Consider the following 25,316-nt stretch of genomic DNA (forward strand, 5'->3'; position numbering starts at 1 on the left):
GTGCTGTTGTGACCTGAGCTACCCGGTCGCTGAGAGGAGAAGAGTGAAGTCTGTAAATCTAACAACTCATTTGCCCAAATCGGGCATGTGGTATGAAAAGAATTAAATGCATCCCTTTCTTCCAGAGCTGATGATGGAAGTATTAAGGATTCCTTCTCACACCGTTGAGTGTTGCACATGCGCAGTACCGACCGAACACTTAATAATAATAAATAAAACAATTTGTAAAGGGGCAAGTAAAAATGTACTTCAGGCAAGTAGATTTCTGAAGTTAAAAAAACAACAAAAAACATTAATGCTAAACCGTGGGTTGTGTAATGAGTTCATGTAATTTCTGCACCTTTATTTTGGCACTCACAGATCAGTTTCCTGCCACTACAGAGAGGTACAAGTGCTCTTCATCATATCTATGAAAATATGTCAGCATGGGAAGTTTGAGCAAGAAACTCTTAAGGAATAAAGACTGGAGGAGATATTTGGGCCTTTGAAAATAAACTTCTGTTATTTATCAAAGGGTTCTCACCTGACTGTAATCGGAAAGAGCCCCGGGATCTATCTTCATCTCATCTTCCGATTGGATTAAAAAGCAGAAGACAGGACTTTGAAGCTGCTGTAGTTTTAAAATTGCATCTAAAAAAGGATGGCATCCTGTTATGATCTAAATAAGGAAATAATAACACTGTACCTGCTGGTGAGCTTTCATCCTAAATACATGTCTGTTTCCTCTCCAAACAGAAGAGATATTATTAAAGATGCTCAGTAGGTATCCCTTTATATATGGATATAAATAAAGGGATTTGCAACTTTTAGACAGACTTTTCTCTTTGGTAAATCCTCCCTATTCCCCATTAATGCTGACCATCATCTGTCCAGCAATCGTTTATTCTTCTGTGACCATGATGGTCGACATCATGGATGTTTGAGACTGACCAGGCTGGGATTACAGATGTGTTGAGACTTGCTATTGGAAACGTGACACCTTTCTCTCCCTCAGGCACAAAACCACAAAAAAAGCCCAACCATGTTTTCCCTTCCAAAACATAAACATGTGACTGAAGTATCCCACCATATTGCCATCGTTATTCTATACAACCTTTCTTTTTAACAAATAGCCAGGTTAACCAATCACATTGAGGTGATGAGTACGGGTAGGCAGTCGGACTATCGCACTTCAAAACTGATTCAAGCTTTTTCGTTACACCAATGTTTCAAAGATATATTGAATATTTATTTTCCTGCTCTATCATTTGAGCTGAAATGTGTGTGTGAAGATATGCGAGATGAAGTTCTATGAAAGTAATACACATTTAATATATTTCTACAGTAATTTGTTTTCTACCTCATAGGATGTAGTCATAGTGTAGAAAAGGCCGACTCATCACAGCAGTGACGCGTGTATTCGTCTGAAATGACAGGAAAGTATTCAGCATAGATTTAATGTTGCCTTGATCAACAAGGCCAAGAACCAAGTCCTCCTTTAACACATTAAACACAGAAAATGGGATTCTACACGTTCAAGTGATGAACATCGTCCACTTCGGGTTTCACACATTAATGTATGAAAACACACACACACACACACACACACACACACACACACACACACACACACACACACACACACACACACACACACACACACACACACACACACACACACACACACACACACACTCAGGTGAGCATGTCTGGTGGTGAGGCGCACATGTTGCTGTATTTTCTTAGCCGGTGTCAGACAGGATGAACACACGGAGCAGGAATCAGGGGTGTTTCCTGGAACTGCTCCCTGGGGTCTCCAGTGTCAACTCACACATCACACTCCTTCTCCCACACTCACTCACTCACTCACTCACTCACTCACTCACTCTCACACACACACACACACACACACACACACACACACACACACACACACACACACACACACACACACACACACACACACACACAATTTGTTACAAGTTTGTCTGTTTCTTTATTAGTGTGCTTGAGAGATTGAATATTTATTCATGCCATCAGAGAAATCTCTCTTTCTTAGACATTTAACTTTTCCCTTTTTTCTCTCAAAAGTTCAGTAGTTATTCCGATCGGGAGTGTTTCTGGTAGTGTCCAATTTTACAGAACTGTTTTAGAGTACTGCAAGATTTTACTTTTAGTGAAATTGCTGAGAATGAAACAAGAAGAGAGTTTTCATGTAGTCTGAGCTCTAATTCTGCAGCCTCCAGCCTCACAGATCTGGTCTTCTTCCAACATGGCAGGAATTCTCCTCCCTTTCTTCTTTGTCTTTTTATTCTATTCCTTCTGCCTTTCCTCTCTAGCCTGCACTCCCTCTGAGGCAATACTACATTTTAAACACTAAGCATTAGTATTTCACATTATGATCCAAAGTGTTTTCTGTGCAATGTGTTGGATTTTTACCTTACATTTCTCAAGTAAAACTTGCTCATTGCAACCTACCAGCCCACAGGTAAACCAGTCATTATAAACCCATAGAGCTTTATTTCATATTTCAAGCACAAATCCTAAAGATCCCAAATCTGCCTGCTGAATTTTGGGGAACTGTGTACAAAAGATACACACAGCCTTTCAAAATATTTCCTTCTGATGGACGTGTGCATCCATTCTTTGGTTTGAATGTTATTACATTATTGGACTAAGAGGTTTTTTAACAACCTTACACAGAAACTAAAAGAGAAAACTGTACGGTAGCAGGTTTAAACAGTCTCGCAGAGCCATGGAATGTAAATTCTTTCCTCTCTTGATAAAACAACTTTTTTTTATAATGATGTGGTGCACAGTGATCATTTCCCTCCACACAGACCTGGAGGTGACGTGGCTGGGTCAGGCTCCTGAGACGGTGTCTGCCTCTCGTGGCTCAAACCAATTTCTAAAAGAGAACAGGGAAAAAGAAATCTTAATGACAAGCCCTGGCGACCAAAGGGAATCGAGAGCTGGCAGCGTTAGATTGCATTTCCCTACGTCTGCCCGCCTATTGTGGAGAACAGTCAGTGTTTAGGGAGGCACGTCTCCAGCTTAGAATAACATGGCATTAAACTCACAGATGACAATTCAGTCTCCTTCCCCCCCCCCCCCCCCCCCCCATTCTCTCCTCATCTGTCACTGTGTAAACTTTCTGCTAGCGTATATACAGTATTTGTCTCCTTTTTCGTTTATCTCTCAGATTCTTCTTCATTACTACTGTATTCTGATAAAGGCACATGACGTCTAACATACTTTTTAAACAAAACCCTCCACACCTTTTAACTGCCCTAAAAGAAATGCGTTTTCTGCTCTTTTCTCAATCCTATTCTTTTCTTTTTTCTTCCTAACCAGATGCGTTTCTCCTCTGGATCTCCCCCTGTACAGGCCCCCATGATTCGTTTTCCACAGACATCTTAAAACGGTCCAAAACTCTCCCCTCCCCCATGCCTTTTTTTTCTCCCCACTTTCCTTTCTCTCTTTCCCTGAGTTCAGACTCCCACTGCTGGATTGTCTCAGCCTGCAGTGCTCGTCAGTAACAGTGGAACCACAATTCAAACAGGGAAAGAATGATGCTTATGTGGAATCTCAATAGCCGAAGGTTTGGTGTTTGCGAGCAATCCTCTTTCTCCCCCTGCCCTGGTGGTCAGAGGGGGAGTTGTGACGAGCCTGCCCAGGTGCTGTTGTGGGTGTTGGTGGGTGGATCCACTGGATGACACCCTTCAGGAGGTAAACACACCTCCAGTGTGAGGGGATGTGATAAAGTAGGCGGACCGCTTTTCTTAAGGGGCTGCATTAGCCTACTTTCACTGATGGAAGGAAGAAAAGTGGAGAGGGAGAAACCTACGCTTGCAGCCACTCCTTGTCCTCCTCCCTCGTTCCCTTTGCTACAAGCCATATTCCCACCCTTTCCCACTCCTCACATTGCTTCCTAGCTCCTCACCCACTCCCTCTTTTCTATGTTATTCCAAGGAGGATTTCCTGGCTGGGATCAGTTTATATCATGGCCTGATAATTGATAATGATAATGCACTTATAGTGACACGTTTGGAAATACACCTTGCTTTCTTGCTGAGAGTTAGAGGAGAAGATTGATAGGACTCTCAAAATTGTCTGTTAAATATGAAGCAACCCGGAGACAGTTAGCCTAGCTTAGCATAAAGACTGGAATCAGGGGTTAACAGCTATCCTTGCTCTGTTCAAAGATGAAAAATAGTTGTAGTTTTACTGCGAAAGTTTTGACAAACTATTTATACCGACTTCCTGGTTTCTATGGTGGCTGCCTTGACGTGAAGACACACAAATTATATATAATTAGATAAAAAGGTGTTGGTTAGTCTTTTTGCTAATCTAAGATAAGCTAACTAGCTGTAAAGTGGTATCAATCTTCTCATCTAACTTTCTGCGAAAAAGCTAATAGGCATATTTCCCAAAATGTCTAACTGTTTATGAAATTTGCTCAATGATAGGATCAAAGTATCTTGCAGAACACGTCATAAACAATATCAATTCTAAGCATATGTGTAACCGGGGGCGACGACATTGTGTTGGTTAGTAAGGAAGATGCCTTCCTAACAAGCTAAATCTCCATGTAAATAAAACCGCCCACTCCAGCTCCAACACAAACGAGAAAAAAGTCTTCCATGTTTTTTGTTTACGTTCATAATGATAATTTGGGGGGAGTGACTTTGGAGGGAGAAATGAAGGGACGGGCTGTCAGTGTTGTCACCTTTCTTGCTAGCTTTAGCGCCATTTGTAGCTAGGGCTGCTAGCTACTTTTATTGAAAAAAAAGTTGGCAACAATGGGTTGGGTTTTTCGGTTGGATAATATCAAGATCTAGCTCACTCTTAAATGGTTTTTCCAATGTGGCACAGAAGACAGCAGTTGTACACACACCTGTAAATCCCAGGTCTGTTTCTGTGAGTTGACGTGTGCAAAGTGTGTGTGTGTGTGTGTGTGTGTGTCTACAGTACCTTGTCGTTACAGGCACGTGGCCTGTGATTGCATGTTAAGAGAATCCCCCCATTTCAAGAGCAATAAAGCGTAAATTGGAAGGTGGACCATGAAGTGAAACCTTCAATTACCTGCCGTCTGCTCTGCAGAGCATCTATATTCCTTCAGTGTCACAAACCTTCACATGAACACATCCTAAAGCCCCTTTTCTTTAAAATGCGTCGAATTGCAAGTTTTCAGACATTTTATCTATCGAGTCTTCCCTGCATTATACCCAGGAGCAAAACGGTCTTAGACTTTCTTCCCTTCAAAGATTAAGTTATTGGGATTTCTCTTCTTGGCATAAGCAGGTATCCTCTAAGTGTTAAAGGCAACAAGGATAACAAGAAAGGTCACACTGCCTAAATCACGCTGTTTTTTCACTGTTTGGTAAGGATTCGATATAGTCAACAATCTCCTTCAGTATGCAGTGACCTTTGAGAGGCTCCTGATTTATTCAACAGCTAAATTGTCCTTTCTTGGGTGTAAACAGGAAGTTCCATTTTAATGGGGCAGCCTGATCATTGTGATAAAGTCTGTCTGCAAAGAGAAAACACAAAGAGAGGAGAAGATTGTGCCTCGGACAATAACTTGTCAAACCAACCGATCCTCCTCTATAATACTTATGCATTACTTTGTAATGCTGCTATTACATGAAGACTATGTTAATTTTGCCCAATATTAAACTATATTTAATGCTGTGGTGTGTGGCATCAAATAGATAGTGAAAACTAAATTGCATGATGCAAAAAGTCCCATCAGCTAAAGTGCAAACAGCAGTTAAGAGTTTGAATTTTAATGACTGTTTAGTTTCAGCAGACTTATGAACGGTTATGCAGAGCTTTCTTCCAGCACACATCCTCAGATGAACCCAGAGTCCTATCATCCCATCCAAGGTCTAAATCGGACGAAACCTCCTGCCACGTTGTCTCTCCTGTTCTCTCTCTCTCTCCCCTCCCCGTCTCTCTCCCTCTGTCTGTCTCTTCCTCATTCCCTCGCTCTACATTTCTCACTGGGATTTTTTGATTTCTTTGAGTATAGGCTGCTTTCTGTAGCGCCTCTCTCTCTCTCTCTCTCTCTCTCTCTCTCTCTCTCTCTCTCTCTCTCTCTCTGGTGAGATCTTTCTCTCTTTTCTTTCATATGATGTGGTTCTTGCAGGGATGAAGGGAGGGTCAGTCCAGTCGACTTGCTTCCTGTGCTCTTTGCAGTCTAAACGCCAGCTTGGTGACCACACAGCATTGCATGATGGGCGCAGTGATGGTTCAGCTGCTGCACCCCGGTCACAAGCCATATTCACCAAGCTGCACTCTCTCATTTTATCAATCCTCTCAGACAGACACACCGTTTTGTCACATGAGCCTCCATACACACTAAAATGCACGCGGCATATTTTATCAAATTGCAGTTGGCTTGAAAAAAAACTGTGCTCAGTCACTTTTCCCGCTGGTTCAAATCGATAAAGATTTTTTTTCTTCATAGAACTGGCATTTCTTGAATCTATGCACAGTCTGGGAAGTGTATTTTATTTTGGATTTATTTATTTTATATGACAGGGACAGTGCAGTTAGCTATAAACTAATTTACATCTGTAGTCCCTGGGCAGGAAACAAAATAACATATCTGTCCAGAAAATTACACACTTTATTGTGATAAAAGTCTGTAAAGTCGACTACACTATTCCATCCTCGTTTTTCTGTTTTTCCTATATCCCCTCATATTCAGCTGTAAATCTCCCACATGAACGTGAGTTTTTCAAAGCTAAATCACCAAATGACCATCTTACTTGATGCCAATTTGCAAATTAGTCTCAACTAAATTGATAGGTCAGTTATACAGTATGTGTCAGTAATGTTCTACAAGGGCTGGGTCCACAAGGGGCTCCATCAGAGGACCTGAAGGCCAGACTGTGCCTGCTCCTCCTCCACAGATGAAACGGCTAAACTCCTGGTTAATCTGGGCATTCCACTTTTACTCATAAAGTCAAACAATTTCCAGATTTATCACCTAGAATGTCAGATGATCAGTTAAAAAAAAGTAGAGAATGAGGTTTGATTAGCTTAAACATATGTTGGACAACTGGTGCACTGTGTTAACTATATATATATATATATATATATATATATATATATAAAAAAACTTACATCTGTAAGTTACATAATGTAAGATATATGTGTGTCTGACTTCCATTAGTTACATGCTGCAACATCTTTTTCATTTGTTTAGATTAATGGGTATTAACCTGTGATCAATATGCACCCGAAGGCAAAAAAAGGTAAAAAAAAAAAGATGTGGTAGTTCCAACTTAATAAGTAAATGCATGTACTTCACGTACACAATGTTAATCAACCAGTTCATCCCTGTGTTGAGTGTCTAGACTGCAGACACTGAAGCTCCAGACAGCTATAGTGATCTAAACTCTAGTCCTCTCTACCTGCTCATTACATTTAAAAAATTTTCACAGAACCACACTAGCACTTCACCTCACTCGCCACTTGCAACAGACGTGAAGCATCTAAACGCCTCCCACAATCCTTTCTAGGCACCGCCCCGACCATCTGCAGACTAAAAAAAAAAAAACGACAGAAGAGGAAAAATTAACTGCTTTCAAAATAAATGGCCAAAAGAAAACAAGAAAGATTAAAAAACAAGAGGCAACCAGATTGTTTACATACTCTTTTCTTTTAAAGTGCCATCCAATAGTTATGTGGTACTTTATTAAAAAAAAGCATTGTGTCAAACCGGGTTACGATACTAACTGTTCAAACTGTAATTTTCTCTTTTGCTTCTTGTTTTTGTTGCCGTCAGACAAAGACTTTCTGGCAGCACATACAGTTTCTTTCTGTCCCTTCATGAGTGAGAGAGCAGCATCCTCTTCTGGTTAAAATGCTCAATAAACAAGACACTCCCCATGTTGGCTTTCTTTCCTTTTTTTTCTTCTGAAGTTCCTACAGAGCACATTGGAACTGCCACGCTGGAAAAACTGTAATACAACTGTAATCTGCACAGATAAAATGTTGTGTATAATGGGTTCAACCCCGTTAATGCGACATGGATGGGATACATTTTGCATACACATATTATGCATATTTCTTGCAGGAAATAAAAGAATCAAACTACTGCTTGAGGCATTTGTCCTCTTTACACAGAGCAGCTGAGGAAAGCACAGCCACATTGTCCACTGGAGGGTGCTACTCCATCACACACACTGTACCATCAGCTAACGTGTCCATTCCATAAAATCCAGACATGCACAGTGCAACCACGGTCTGATCCGCTGGTCACTAAATCCCCACTGGAGCAGCCAGAGATTAAGAGCCTTGCTCAAGGACACCCATATTATACACATATATTCTGCCAATTTGGGGATAGGACTTCATTTCTTTCTCAACAAATTTGCTGCGATTACATAATAACTTGTAATTACCCACTCCTGTGAGATCCCCTTACGTGTAATCAGTCCACTAATAGTCATTTTATTCAAAGGAAAACAAAACAAAAAATGCTGGATTCATCTTGTTTCTCCACTTTCAAGTCAAACGATGTTAAAATCCTTGTGGTAAATCATTTTACAGGAGAATCCTATTAAAAGCCATTTGTCGTGCAGATTGATGTTGTGTTTACAGCTAACCTCATGTTGGGTTTGTCTGCTGCCAATCAAACGTGACTCATCTGCAGCTGCTGCTGATGACACTTATTTCTCCATCAGTGGCTTCATGTTGTGCTACAAGGTGCCTCATTTTCTCCACTGAAAGTCGCAGCCACATCGAAATATTTCTCTGCAAGCTTCGTCAACTCTTTATAACCACCTCAAAAAATAAATAAAACTTCAGAGTGCTGCGTGACCCAGCTGTCAGCCAGCAGAATATATTTGCTTTTGATTTTCTCCTGCGGCTGCGTACTTGCCTGACTATGCAGGACGACAGACGGGTTGGCAGAACAGCTCAATGAATGAGTGATCTGTCAGTCCACGTTTAGAGGTAGAATATGGCAGCAATAAAAAAAAATCTTAGTTTTTATACAAAAAAAAAAAAAGAGGCAGTTATAAAGCCATTTGAGATGAATATATTGAGCAGACTGCAGCTGTAGTGATTTACATGTTTAGTGTATCGAAGCGGTTTAAATAATTGATGAAAACTTAATAAATAAAGCCTGAGGTGTAATTTCCACTGGGAAAGCCCTCTGTAAGCGACAGCGGAACAACAGAAGAAGAGAAAATCTGTCATGTACCAACCCCGTCTCCTACAAAGTGACGTTCCCATACAACCAAACTGCATTCTCAATTACGTTTCATTTTCTTTATGACCGAACGGTCGCAGTTTAAAACAGTTTCTAACACGTGGTTGATGAACAAAACTTCTTAGTTTTAGGCAACAACACTATACTTTGTTCACATGGGACACTAACAGTCTCCTTGGTGAAAGCCCAAACTCTTTCATACGCGGACTTTCGCAGACTAATTTGAAACTCATTTGTGTTACGCCAAAAGCAAACGTTTCCCTCAAAACGTAATTCACCATGGAACAGTTTTACTGTAACATCATTTTTAGGAGACTGGGCTGCATGTACCCAGGACTAAACAGAAGATGGATACAGTTAGCGACATAGTGGAGCACGTAGCAGCTGAAGAGACAGATATGTCCCTCAGGAGTTGGTGGAGACCAAAAAATAAATAAAAAAAGAGGGTGAATATTTGACTTACATGCCAGAAAGTCAACATCAAATAAATGATAATGTTGCTCCATAACTGCTGCATGTGTAAATAAAAAACAGGTGATGATAAATGTTATTATGGCTGCTCATATTTGATGTTTTTTTAACTTTATATGATGTATAAATTCTATGAAATGGATGTTATAAAAAAATAGCACTGGGCAGGGACATTTTGCAATTCCATAGGGATCATTAGGGTACACTGCATCCGAACTGACTCGCTCCCTCTTTTTCTTGGTTTCCATTGTACAGCAAGACATTGAATGACATTGGATGAATGCTATATTGACTGAAGCATTGCTTCGGAGGGTTTTCTCAGAACACATTACTATTTCTATAAGCTTTTATTAGGTGCAATATTCTCACATAATATCCTAAAAGATCCAACTATTTTTCTGATCAGACTGCTTTTTTGAGTCCAATACCAATATAGGCATAGTGACATATCAGTTTATGATACATTATAAGAAGATACATGTGGTCTGTGATGTGCGACGTCTTTTGAGAGCAGAATGAACGCTGTCCAATGTAATTTTGATTCGCTTCTCTGGCTCGTCTCTAAATCTAGTCTGACATACGATGATACGATGAGAAAGACTCCACCATGTTTGCTTCTTCTGTCTCAGCTTAGCAGTGTTTACCAAAGGTCTCGTTCAGGCATTCAAGAGTCACCAGGAGACTCAATAGGGAAACGAAAGCTCAATCTGCACACATTAGAATTGTAAATGTAGTCAGTTGCTCACGACAGCAGCCATACATAAAGATTAGGTTTAAAAAGAGACAGGACGTCAAACACAAGCGTCAGGGAGGAGAGAGGCAGAGATCAGTGGACTAGAGACAGATGGGCCGTCAGGACACATAGATGATCATGCATACGATAATTGGCTCTGTTAACTGAAAATGTGCCCTTGAGGAGAAATGCAGAATTTGGGGGCTCTTAAGATTTTAGTGGGGTTGCTGGGTAATGGGCAGTTTAGTGGATATTTTGCCTAATTAACAAGCAGAGGAACCGCAAGACAGCATCGTTTAAAATAATCTATAATCAAATACTATTTATTTCACCATGTTTTCTTCACAACCAAACCACTCACGAGAATTGATTCTTCTTACTGTCATAGCTTCATTTTCTACATATACAGAGAAGAGCAGGTTCCGATCTATGTGCCTTTAATGGTGGTTTGTAGCGCCATGGAGGACGTGTCTTGGAAATTACACAGATTTACAATGAATATGAATACATTTATTTTAAATTAGGTTGAAGAGTTCACTCCAAAACATTGTTGTTACTGTTAAAAACTGGATTAATGTGGGTCTTACTGAGACATTACATCTCTGACTTTTGTCAGTGATTTCCATCACCAACCAAATTATTTCAAAATTAGGGCTGAAAAGGTTTAGCTTGCTAATATAGAATAACAGTTTGAACCGAAGAGTAAAAAAGGTTGACTATATCTGACCTGACACTTGATCAAACTGTTTAATTATGATGCAAACTGAGAATATTTTAACTCACATTTCCCCCGAAAACACAACACACCTCAAAGACCAACATTATGTTCCATGTTAGGTTAGCGTAATCACATTTTGCCTTAGCCTACTCCATGTATGCACAGATAGAAAATAACGCAGTCATACATTTACAAAATATTGTCTGTTGAACTTAAGTTTAATACATAACTTGAAAGCTATGTTACAGCTAATGATGCAACAGTAACTTCCTGTTTACACCGTTCATTGCTTTTGATTGGACTGTGCTTCATGTTTTGCAGTAACTGATGAACACATTTCTGAAGTCTAAGATATTTCCCCAAGTATTAATGGTGCAACCCAAATTAGTAAAGCACTAGTTTGAAAAGCGCTAACTTAGTTAATTAACGCTTAACTGGTGCAACCCGAACCTTGTCATTTGTTATTGTAAAACTGAAACCACTCATTCATTCTTTTCAAAGTAGCTCTCATGCTCATATATTTTGAGCCTGCCAGCAGAAGACCCTCAGATTAGATGATGACTGTAAGTAAACATGTCTTTTCATGATGTTTGCCTACTCAGAGAAAGTCGTTTTTTGACATGTGCATGCTCAACAAGCGTTAATGCAACAAATTTGTGGTTGTGAACATTCCTGCTGTCTCTTAACCTTCAGCTACCTGTGCTGATTGATTGTGGACATACATGATCTTTCCATGTGATTTCACACCCTAGAGGAAGACACAAATAGCTGTGTGTCCTAAAGCGTCACACCGAGAGTCCTCTGCCCTGTGCAATGATGCACTTATCAGTTAGTCATGGGTCCAGCCCACCAGGAGGTCGGCTGTTTCCACCAACACTTGATTATCTTACTGAAAGTCCATGGCACATCCAAGGCTCAGCTGATTACTGTTGATTTGACATGATGACCCTGTGTTCTCAACACAGCATGGGGTTTGTAACTTGTTAGATTACTGTAAAGCTGAGGTTTAACTGCAAAAATGTCCAAACTTGTTGTCACTCAGCAAGGACTGTTTTACTTTTCAGTAATATTCAACAATAAGCAATACTCAGTCTTTTTTATGCATTATTGTTATTATCCAACAAATCACAATCACAGTGTAATCCGAGCACACCAAACACTTAAGTTCAATTTATTTACTGAAAGACACACTAATAATGAGTGAAACATTTGACAGTAAAAGGTGTAAATAAGTCAGCCCATAAGTTTGTATGCACATGGTTTACAATCGTATGATCCAACTGTCTTCGTCGGTAATATAAACAAAGAGATGTCCATGTTCACCTGCAACCCTCCAGACTCCCATAGGTTTTATTACCAAAATCAAATATATAAATATAATCAAAATACTTAAAAAAGGGGGAATAAAAAACAAAACAAAAGGATTCAAATGTATAGTGAATATGTGGCACTCGCTATCTAGTTTTCTAAAATGTTCATTTCTTACCACCTCTGTGTAAATATCTGAGGTGCAGCACATTTAGGGGACTGTTGCTTCATACATAAAACATATTTGTGCAGTATTACATTTCTCTAAAATGAACAGCTGACAATACAACCTATACAACCCGAGCAATGAAGATAAGCTGGTAAATTACCTTCCAGTTATAGAACAACATAAAAGGCTTCATGGTGAGGGTACACATTCAGACCTAAATATATGAGGCGATCACAGGAGAAAAATTAAGCAGCTACTCTATTAAAAACACCTACAATTTAAATGAAACCCATAGTAAACAATTGCCACTATGCTTTATAGCTTCACTGGGTTGGTTATTTAGCTGCAGAAGGAAATTGTTCATGTTGAGTGACAAGAATGCGTGAGAGATTTGCACAAACCCACAGAAGTTTCACTAATCACTCCAGAAATCCTTGTCTCTCTCGTTTCCGTGGCAGCGCAGGATAATCCTGTCAGTCAAAACCAGCCACATTGATTTTCCCTTTGGCTAAGCAACACTGTAATCTCCGCTAATGTCATCTTGTGTTTGTATACTGTTCTGTGCATTTCAGTTTTTCTTTTATTTTCAGTTATTCTTCATCTGCATTGTCTGTTGCAGCTGCCTTGTGTCCAAGATTTGACTTGAAAAGTAGGGATTTTGTGCACATTTGAATGACAATACAGTGACTGAAACTCAGCGACGACGGCATGAGATTAGATATCGTCGCTTTGGTGGCAATATATATGGAAAAGGCCTTGGATTGAACCGTTCAACTTTCCCTCACACTGTGGCCTAACCAGCATCTGCCTCCACCTTGTTTTCTAATATTACCATCAACCTCAGTATGGCTCCTCTGACCAGAACCTCACCTCAACTTAACCAGTATTTAAACAGGAAGCTCTCCTGGGGTGTGGTCGTGTCCCCGAGCCTGCAGCTCTGAAGATGGCATTTAAGTCGAGGCACATCTCCTCTGCGAAAGAGGACGCCGTCGCCGAAATCAGGGGAAAAATGAAAAGATTAAAAGGGCACAAATGCTGAAGAGAATACAAATCCGAGTTCAAACATTGTGTTTCTAGTTGAACAACAAAAGACGGAGGAAACTAAAAGAAGCAATCCTTTATGTTGCTGATTGCCATTCTCCGACAAGCATTCTTGCGCACCACCTGTCAGCCTTCCATATCAAAGCTCACGGCACACAGCATTACACCTCAAATTACCACTGAGGATCTAGTTAGCACAGGTCAGCTTGGTGAAGGGGTTTTAAAGATGTGTTCTTGTTTCTGCTTCTGTTCAGTGAGCAAATCATAAGAGAGACAACTCACTGACCTGTCAATCCGGACGAGTCTCCTTCCTCGTAAGCAACTGAATATAAATCACTTTTCCTTATGCATAAACAGATTAGCGTGGATTTGTTTTGCGGGGTCTCCAGGACACACATTAAGCGTTCTATTTTGCCTAACAGCTGAAAATGGACTGAGACCCAGGAGGCCTACACGGTGTGCATACTGAGAACTGTATGAAACAGAGGACCTACTCTGGCTCTACCCGAGCACGGGACGTTAGAGGACATCATTTGCACGGTGTCACCTGAGGAATTAGCAACCCTGTGAAGAGCTGACCTCATTCTAATTAGGATGTGTCCGTCTAAATAAAGTCTTTTTGTGTTGATGTGCAACTCTTTCCACAAATATCACACATCAGGGAAGGTCACGCCTAATGTATTCCTGAGAGCATTATGTTGATGTGATCTGCTCTGCACTGACACAGCAGGAAAAGACAGACTGTGCTGATCACTCATTATGTCAATCAATCTTAATAGACAGACTATCTAATCATATGCCTTGTCATTTAGGGTGAATGTTCCTTCAGAGCTTGGACAGTGAAGAGGATCGCTCTCATACATTAAACTAGGGGGCACTGTTGTTCTTCTTTCAGTCTTGCTAATGTCATTGTATAAATAAGTACAGCATTGTGAGTGATGTGATTAGTGACATCTCAATCAGGATATCAGTAATGATAGTGCTGTGATGAATGAGTAATTAAACCCCTGTGATCTTACACAGTCCTCTATAATAGCAGTTGTGTTTTAATCATGATACACTTGCTGCATTAGTTAAAAGATAAATCCTGCTCGGTTACATGGCCTCCAGCTTTAGACTTCCATTATCTCAGCTATGGCAAATTTCAGAGGTTCACAGTTACTCTTTTTAGAAAATGCTGCCGTGCTAATACCTGTGCTGGCTTTTATAATCAGATTACAGCTCATGTAGTCTGGAAAGTGGGTCAGGACGTTATAGAATGAAAAAGGCAGCATGGGATCTGAATGTTCCTCCCACACTTGTTTTCTCTTTTTTGAAGATGCCGGGTGTCTTCAGAGGGTGCTGGTGTGAACTCAAAGTCACTGTGCAACTTTAGTGAAACTTCAGAAAACTCACCCAAATAAAAACTTTGAATACAGGCTATGACTCAGATACAATATGCTGTGTAAAGCCATTAATAATAATAAAAATGCAAAGGCTTCATTGAGCCAAATTAACAGCATAATGCCAGTGTTTAAGTTGTTTCAGTGAGAAAGTGAGATTAGTGCATCTGCCCATCAGTCAATTCATGAATAGCTCTGTTCCTTATGTATTGATTATGATGCTTTTGCATTCTATAGGGTCATCCTTGACCCCAATCAAATTAGAAAACTTAGTGGCATGGTGTTACTTAAGCTGCTATAAAAAAAAAGATATTTGCATATAAACTATGGATCCAATTACTACTAATTTGTGAAAGGAATAAGGTAAGACAAAACAAGAATAGATAAGATTGTTTTTTTTATTAAAACAGAGGGAAATTAAGAAATAAAAGTGAGGTAAATATCTGGCTATTGGCTTTGTCTCAGCTGTGTGGCTTTCTCTCTAGCGGACATTAGAGCAACACTAATCTGTGGCAATGTGCCAATAAGCACAACATTGATACAGGGCACTGAGATAATATTAGCACTAGTGTTGCGAGAATAAAATATTGTAATAAACAGGCAGTAGTTCAGCCCACGCAATAGCACACATTGCCAAAATTAGCAGATTGCTATGCTCCTCTCTGTGTGAAATGCGCAAACAAGCCTCATTATGTCCACCATATGGTTCATTGTTTGTAATGCACATCTGCCGCTGCATTAATTCAGTGGGAAGTTGCTCTCCAAACGCTGCCTAAACCTACTTCTGGTTCCGCCTGGACATATAAATATACAAACTGTACCTGGGCAAGGCCAGCTTCGGTCACAATAAGTATTCTACAAGCACAACAAAACAGGAGGGCTGACATTATGCCACCTCCCTGAGGGGAGATTAGTGTAAAGAAATTCATAGCACTACTCAGCAAACTATGAATTACTTGTCAGAGCTTGTCGTGCAGAGCACCGGGGGTACAAGAGGGTGCTGGAATTGAGCCCTGGTGATACACAATTATAGCAGGACAAAGGCATGCAGTGCGGTGACATATTATAGGGAGGAGGAGAGCAGCAGACCAAAGCTTTGGTGACGTGAGGGACACAGCAGTGCATAAAATTGTGATTATGTTTTTGGTGTGTCGGTAAGCCTTTCAAATGGAATTCACATCAGGGTAGGCTTTGTCTGGTTTGCTCTTTTGCAGAGAGAAAAAAAACTTCCAATTCATGACGGCTAATAGAAAGCCGTGAGGTCTGTGGCAACAGCAGATGATTCAGCGGTGTATCAGCACGTCCGTGAGGTCAGTTCCCAGACTTCCACCACCATTAAAATTGCAAGACTCCCATAATAAAAGAGCAAAACCAGCTTGCACATTGATGCTCTCGTCTGACCGCGTTGAAATGAAAGAGCTCAACTTGGCTGCAGGAACTGAAAGTGACGACAGAAATGTTTTGTTTTCTAATATGATCAAAGACAACAAGCTCAATCTGCTCCTGGCTGGCTTATGACTCACTCAACTTAATTGTGTGTCTTTGTTTTGCAAACTTATCCCTTTCAAGTGGACATACAGGAAAAGCTAATTAGCTAGTATTATTAATCATCTTTATGATTCCTTATCTGTGCGTATGCTGGGACGGGCTCCGTGCCCCGTGACCCTGAACAGGATAAATGTTTCAGATGATGTATGGACTCTCTCTCGCACACCCTCATGAGCTGCAAAACAACATCCAAACACTTCCTTCCTCCTATCCTGTTTTTCTTGGATGCCTCTCAAACACCTAACATTTATATACTTTATTGAATTTGCATGAGTAAATGTATTTGCTTTAACCCCAATAGCTTTTATTGATGTGGCCCACACTGTAGCTGTGCAGCGGAGTTTAGAGTTGCATACTGTGCTTTGTGTCTTGGCTCCAACTTAAATAAGTGTAACCAGTATAAGAAAGAGAATACAGCAGAGGATATCAAGTGTATTTTTTCAACAAACAAGGAGAGAATAATAGGCTACATCCTTTGTCGGGGGAAATGTTAAATTGCTTCCTACCAAGTTAATAAATGTTGTCCTGTTTTTAAAGATCAAATAAAAAACAGCCAAAAGGATGGCTGCACAACAAACCTGCTTGGGAGCTTCTGAATGCAAAAACAAAATAATTTAAGACAAACCTAATTCAAGAAAAAGAAAATATTAGGAACATTCCTGTGTACTAATTTTTAAGGAACAATGCTCTGCTACTAACTGTTACTACTAACAAGCCAACTCCTCTGTTTCCCAAAACAGGCTGTGATATTTAAACATCCTGAGACAAAAGTTTGCCTGAATAAAAGGAAATAACAGAGTATGTTGTTGATTCACATGGCCTGAAGACAGGATTAAGGCCAGTGGTAGGAAGTAACTGAGTACATTTACTTAATTACTTGGGGGCAGGTTGTTTTTATGTTACATTTACATACAAAAAAAGCTGATGTATGGTTATGAACTATACCAAACACTTCATCAATTTCAGTGTGAACGTTAATTATTTGACCTGGGAATAGTTTGACAAAAAAATAATAATAATGAAAAGACTTTTATAAAGTATGACATCATGCAAGAAACCACAGTTTCTGGGGCACAATGAGGACAGTGCCTGTTCTGTATAACACGATAAGCATTTTAAAATGGCTTTACTGTATGCTCAGTTACATTTAATTTTACGATTAAAAAATATATATACTTTTAAAAGTACTGTTAATCGGTGGTGACAAGAATGTACTCCAGTAGTTGCACTTAGTCACCAAGTTACTTTTCACATCTACACTGGAGCGATTGGCTTCAGATTTAATGATGCAAAGTTAAAAAGGTATTTCAACGCGATTACCATAATGAAAGATAATTTCCACCAGGTGTAGATTCACTTACATTCTGTTGCATCAGGCCTTGAGGTAAACAGTGCGCTTGATTGAATCTCAATGCATCTGTGTGTGTAGCTGATGGACATGAAAGTGTGTTCGGCAAAGCAACCTCGGTCGGGCGAGTGCAGTTGGAGACCAGACCCACAGACGTATTGTCCCTTATGGGGCGTTATGGTTTCAGTCCATCATGAACCATAGCAATAGCAATGGCCAACAGAGTAAACACATAGCTCACGTATCCTCACTTTTTCCTCGCAGACAGTGTCCATTTAGCCCACTGAAAATGTATTTGCTCTACATTAAGTGTAGATGGAGAAGTAAGGATTGGCTATTAGATATATGTGTGTGTGTGTGTGTGTGTGTGTGTGTGTGTGTGTGTGTGTGTGTGTGTGTGTGTGTGTGTGTGTGTGTGTGTGTGTTCTTGAAGGAGGGAGTGACAGGGGAAGGGTAAAAGGCAAAGCCCGGGAGTCAGATGACTTTACATCAAGGGTCAGATATGAAGACAGTGATGTTATCTGCAGACGCACTTTGAGAGACATACATTGATAAAATGTCATCTGCTAGAAAGGACTAAATAGGCTTGTGTACATCATAATCAGAATGAAAACAAAGCCACTCGAAGCCCAGCTCCCTGTGGGGTGAGCGACGCTAAAGTGAATCAATATTTCATTTCACTTGTAAATGGTGTTGCATCTCCTTTGTCAAGGGAATCCCTGTTAGTCTCAACTCATGAATCAAAGCTCAGTATGAACAAAAGAAAGACGGACAAAAAGCTCATGTTCAGGTTTTCGTAAATAAGGGAATTTTGCTGCGTTTCAAATGGGATTCAAGGGGGGTCGTCAGGTTGCCGACAGACGCACACACTCACCGCACAGATGAGACGAGTGAATAGTAACATGGATCCCACAGGGTGACAACTTATTTTAGTCTGAGTAATAGCCTTGTTCATTAGGAGTGACGGGGGATCTCCGAAAGGAGCGCAGCAGCATGGAAACGCCATGAAGCTAAAAACGTGAGCTTTCAATGAATTTGAGAAAGAAACATAAAAGAAAAGAAAAAGCAATAAGGTGACAAATTGTGATTAAACAGAATAATGCAAGATGAAAATACAGAAGCTCTACGATTATTTATATGAAAATTAGTAACCTGAAAAAACACACACACACACACAGATACGTTTTAACAGACAGCTGTGTTCTTGATGGCAGATGTTTTGTGTTTTAAGAAGTCTTCTCCTTAAGGTTTTGTTTTAATTTGAAAAATTAAGAAGTCTGCCATTTATGATGCTGCAGAACGTTTTGCCTAATGTGCTTATTACAAAGATTCAACCATAATTTCCCAGTGGTCACCAGCCTTCCAGATCTCAGGAAAGTCATACCATAGTTTGGATAGCTTTTCTCCACTTAAAGCCATACAACATACAAACCAATATACTGTGAATAATTTAATAAAGTATCAATGCTAAATTCATTATGTTGACAACCAAACTAATTATTATGAAATATACATTTTTATCCCTCCCTTTTTTAAAGCCAGTTTTCATTTCATATTGGCAATTTCCCCCAATGACACTTTAATGTCATTGTGTCACTTGTCATGACAAGGAAGTTGTCATTTATTTAATAATGTAATACTTATTTTTCACAATTTTATTCAACTAGATTTCTCATTAAAACCCATGTACTAATGAATGAGAGGATTTCATTCTGAGAAGCACAGCCATCTATTCCTGATCCAAATACTTATATAATAATAATAATAATTTATAACCCAGAGAACATCGAGCACGGCTAAAGGGCTGGCAGAGTTCCTTAACTGTGGTTCAAAGCAATGTTAAGTGTGGGAATCAAAAACCTTTCTCCTGAGACTAATAGTAGGAAGCACAACAGCATTCTTTTGATCTTTCCTCCGGCATGTTTTCCTCTATACCTCTACTCCTCCATCATCTGACTCATCCGTTGTTTCATTCTCTTGAGAAATGATGCTAATCAGGGCGAGCCAGATATTGTTAAGCATCAGCAGTATCCAGTGAGAGATGAACATTTCTCATTTTCAGCTAATTACAGTCCTGTCTTGCCAAATGGTGGAATACTATACTGACAGGGGAGCATCTCTTTGATTCTGATCCATCATACTGTAGATCACTAATTGCAGCTGTTTGAAGCACTTTTGCCCAAGCAACATCTCCACTCAGGGACAATAGAGTACCTTATTGGAACAATATTTTCCTAACTTTATGTGCAGAGTAGCCAACGCACAAGTCCTCCAGCATTCACTTATATTTTTCTCCCATTTCCTTTCCTAATGGTTGATCATGAAAATGATTTTGATTAAATGAATAAAAATAATTATTATTCAACATTTTAGAAAGTATGCCTATTTTCTTTCTTTAGAGTTACCTTAGAAGATTGCTACCACTGACTGTAGGGTAAATATAAAGCTGGACCAGCTGCAGGTTACTGTATCTTAGCTTAGCATACAGACTGCTATAGCCTGGCTAACGGTAGCAGAATCTGCCTACCAGCAGCTCTAAAGGTCTAGTGTAAAAGCATATTAAAAGACAGTATTGTTTTGTGCTGGATTTCTTTTTACCGCTGGTTGTCTGGAAACTAGTCCCAGCTAATAAATAGATTACATTAGGTACCATAAAGTGCTGAATTGCTGTAATAGCAGACATTTCAGTATTTGTGCAAACAAACACGATACAAGTTGTTGCGTAAGGGGATTTAAAAGAGCTAGGTGGATTTTGTTACCTTTGGAAAGAGACAAAACAGGGGTTACCAATCAAGCTAACCCGTTGTGAGCAGTAGCTCCCATATGGTCCAGTATGGTCGAGCCATTAGGATTCCTGGTTTCACACAAGTTCAAATCCCAATAAGGGCAGTTATTGGGCAGCAGCAGCAGCAGCTCAGCTCAATACAAGTCCAGCACAGCGGATGTCCCTACCAATCACTATCCATACCTGCAAACTCATAAGAGGTGAAAAAGGTGACAATCACTGAAACACGAAACCCTGTCGGGGTTATCCCCAGGATAATTTTTATTTTAAATGAGATTTAAAATGTAGCATTATGGAGTACTCTGAGAAGAAAATTAAGTGATAAGACATTTACTTTAAGCAAAAAACATCCTAATATAGTATTCAGTTATTAATCAGTATTTCAGAACTTGAACCCTGTTACTGTATGGCTTAATATTAATGGACTTCTACTGTCACTGTAAAGCTGTTAGAATTGTAGCCTATCTTCTATTTGCAATTAATATGCATTCAATCCAGGTCAATTATTTAAATTAAAATGATAATCTACTCTGGCTGAGGTAGTTTATCAAGAGTAAAATAATAGCTGTTAGTACACTGGCTGTGGTCATTACAACACCTTTATCCAGGCCCAGGGGCCTGTTGTTCGAAACCTAGATAAGGGATTAAGCCAGGATATGTTGGTTATCCTGGCTGAATTTAGCCTGCAGTCAGTTGTTCAAAAGCTGGATAACTTTATCCTGGTCAAGTTACCATGGTGATTTATTCTCTGCAGCTAGCCTGCTCCAGACCAGGCTAAATGCCAAACTTAGTTGATTCTGTTGTCTTATCTTTGGAGTCAGCGGCTGCGCTGATCAGAAATGAATGTGTTTTATACAGTCATTCCATGTTCTGATGAAGGCTACGCATTGGCCTCGTTTTTAAACAAACAACACGTAGGCTAAATTATTGTTTAAAAAAAAGAAATAAAACATGATCAAATCAAAAAAATAAAGTTAGCCTATTACGATAGTTCTTTTTCATAATTGGGGCCTATTCGTGTGTTCGTCATTGTAAATAAACACCTTTCATATTGTTTGCCAGCTCAAATCTGATTTTATTGCAGTCATTACAGTAATTAGAAATGGCTGCACTTGCAAAGGTGCTTGCAATTAATTACACTACTCATTTAATCAGTCCGTCTCCAAACTTCAAGACAGCAGCGGTGCTTCATTTTATGAGAGGTGTGTCACCTTACGTCAGCATTCAGATCCGCTGTTCATTGGAGGAAAGTGTCCACACCTGTCATCTCATCAGTGAATCTGTGATCAATCTCTGTGGTCTACTGAAGAAAGCCGTGGCCGCGCACTTACTCAAATTAGTTAGACCTGGCTTGACAAAGCTGCCCCTCCTCAGCCTGGCTCGGCGTTCGAACAACCAATTAAACCAGGATGAACTTATGAGACTTTGTCCAACCTGGCTTTCCCACTTATCCTGGATGTTTTTATTCTAATTTCGAACAACAGGCCCCAGCTCCACTCACAGCTCAGCCCTGCGTCAAGCTGCGCTACACAAACAGCCTCCTCTTTCTGAAGCTCTTTGACCACATCATCTTATCAGTATCTGGGCCTCATGTTTCGTGGTCATAACAGTTATTATGACCACGAAATCGCCTCATTCTACTTCCGGTTTAACGTTAATGAGCGACCGCGTGAACTGAACTGGAACACGGGGGGGCTGCATGTTTCATCACGTTACGTTTCTTTCCTCCTAATTCACGATAATGACGAAGGCCGACAAACGTTCGCATGCAGAGGACGTTATAATTAACCCCGCAAGTCTGAACTGCAACGGTACGTGACGTAACTTAAACTTTAACGGAGGGAAATGAAGACGGTGTAGGCATCTTAACGCTGATTGGCCAAGACTCGACACGTCACATCAAAGATGTTTTATTGCGAAGATCACGACATCACCTTTTCTCCTTGTCTCACTCCAATCTGAGAAACGCTGGCTGGCCGGTTGACCCCCTAACCCCCACCAAAAAAAGAACTCTACGGATCTACACGATTCACGTGGATGATATATTTTGATTCAAAATGGCGATTTTCGCCGAAAAGCGACAAGTTTGCAGGTATGACACTGGCAGCCTCTGGACATGACTTGCTGATGAATCCATGGGCTAACTATTTGAAATGAGTACCTTAATTTAGTTAACATAACAACAAAAAGCAACTGAATCTAATGCCAAACATCAACACCTTTATACAGTTTAAGAGTTTGCAGTTTTGGTGGGAGTTTGTCCTGTGCCAAGCCAAGCATCACTCTTTGAATGAAGTTGAAAGTGTTTTTCATGGCTGTAGGGTAGTCCAAGTGTAAAGAAAATGACAACCCAAACAAGAGGCAAAGTGCTTGAGGTAGGTTCAAGAGATCAGCCATTACAATACCTTCCTCAACAATGATGGAAGTAGACACTGGGTCAAGGTGGAGTTGATTTGGAGCGAGGGACACCTTCACTGATGTTCATCAGCACCCCAAAAGATACTTGTGCCCAGATATCATCACTGTCAGAATCCTGTGTAAGACCAAACAGAAACAACATGACAACAAGGAAATATAAATTGTCACTGTGTCATATGTCCTGCCTACGCTGCCTTCCAGCCTTGCCCATAAAGTTTTACACACACACACACACACACACACACACACACACACACACACACACACACACACACACACACACACACAAAACAGTTTTGACAAACTAAAAGATGAAAGAAATTAAGTATTGAAGTCTTCCTCACACTCAATTTTCTTTGCCATCCTCGGATTGTATTAGACAGTGTATTCGAGGGAGAGATATGATCTACCTCTTGTGCATTATACACAACCAGAGATGGCAAGCAGGCTTAGCACTGTTGAGCTGAGCTCAGCAGTGCAACCCGGTGACATGGACTGCAAACGCAGTTAGTTCAATATATGGCTGCTTCACCTTATGAGTGATGCTACAAGCTTCGCTCACGTAAAGCCAGGAAAATACACCTTTATCCATCTCCATCTAAAAAATTTGAACAATTTTTGGGGGGCATTTCTGCATTATTCGATAGTAACAGTAGAGAGACAGAAAAGGCAGGGATGAGAGAGGCGATGACATGCAGCAAAGGGCTCCGTCCAAATCAACCTCCGGCCGCTGTGGTGGGACTCAGCCTTGCTGTGGTTGGACTCAGCCTTGCTGTGATACGCCTCTACATTTGAATCTCAGACCTTTTTTATGCTTTTATGCCGTCAGACTTGGCTTGAGGCATTATGTTTTTGGGTTGTTATTATTATCTCAGGATCACCTTGAGGGAATTTCTTAAAATTTGGAACAAAGGTCCACTTGGACTCACAGTCGAAATTTGGTTGTCAAAGATTACAGGTCACCGTGACCTCACAAAACACGTTTCTGGCCATAACTAAAGAATTCATATGCTAATTATGACAATTTCACACAAATGTCTAGGATAAGATGTGACTATGAGAACTTACAAAGCAAGTGTGGTAGAAGTGACTGGGGTCACCACCAAGTAGAACAGGGAGGCCTCTGAGTACGAGGGTGCACATTGCCGTCACATCTGGTATCTAGATGTGGATAATTAACAAAAAAAGTTCAAGATTATGCAACATTTAAATCTGACAGTATAAATATGTTTGTCAATGTGACAATGAAAGTGTCACCAGAATCTTTGTTTGACAGTATGGACTCACCTGTGAATCAATTTGCTGCACAAACTCAGCAAATGTCTCTCCAACGCTTCCTTTCTTGGCCTTGAAGATTGTGACAAAGTGTGGTGTGTAGCGGTCCACGGCATCAACAAAGTCATTCTGCAGGTTTGTGATGACTCCAGTTAAACTCTGCAAACACCTAGAACACACAGAAAAAAACATAGTGACTAAATTGGCTTGGACCAATGTGGACATTTTTGAAAACCATTCTGCAAACAAAAACACCGTCACAACTGTTGACATCGCTGCAATTGCCAAATTTAATCAATAGCATACTGCTATTTAGTATGTAGTCACCAGGCTGACTGACAGGACAAAGTATTGATTGAAAATGTATTTAACTTTTGATACAGCTAGTTCGTCTATTAATTATAATAAAATTGTAGCATTGTAAATGCTTTGTCAAAAACTGATCTACCGCTGATTATAACTCCTTAAGCTTAAATATCCTCCAAATTATAGGCTACTGGCATCTCACCTTTAGTGAACCGCCATCCCGTGTTAACGAAGCAGCTCTTCAAGAGCCCTCAGGCAGTTGCCATGAGCACTTTTTCTGAAAAAGACAAATAATGTGTGTATAAATACACACACACACACACACACACACACACACACACACACACACAATTGATATTAATGTAAATTAATTTACATAAATACATACTGTATCTGAGGCCTCATTCATAAAACAATTCAAAAGTAGCATTTCCTCAGTATTAATTTAGCAGTAGTGTGCCAACACAACAACACAAATAACAATAAATGTACAAGCCAATGTGAAACAAACATTTGATTTTGTTAAACTAATCTTTTGTCATGCTTCCTGAGGAGTTTACACAGGTCAAAGAAGCTACCCAAGACCATTAATATCCCTGACACAGA

The 25,316-nt window shown here is 40.0% G+C and overlaps 1 long non-coding RNA gene across 1 annotated transcript; it reads right to left on the reverse strand.

Annotated features, from left to right (window-relative positions):
• Positions 1–1,348: 1,348 nt before the first annotated feature.
• On the reverse strand, positions 1,349–24,992 carry LOC137872392 (uncharacterized). The gene is made up of 6 exons (XR_011102875.1): positions 24,913–24,992; positions 24,417–24,573; positions 24,198–24,290; positions 23,117–23,244; positions 2,822–2,887; positions 1,349–1,403 (listed from the first exon to the last, which is right to left on the reverse strand). It is a non-coding gene; the product is annotated as an uncharacterized lncRNA (long non-coding RNA).
• Positions 24,993–25,316: the final 324 nt, after the last annotated feature.

The sequence above is a fragment of the Cebidichthys violaceus genome, unplaced genomic scaffold (genome assembly GCF_023349555.1).
Source record: "Cebidichthys violaceus isolate CVI_PGR_0920_01 unplaced genomic scaffold, fCebVio1.0.p SCAF_16, whole genome shotgun sequence".
NCBI lineage: Eukaryota > Metazoa > Chordata > Actinopteri > Perciformes > Stichaeidae > Cebidichthys > Cebidichthys violaceus.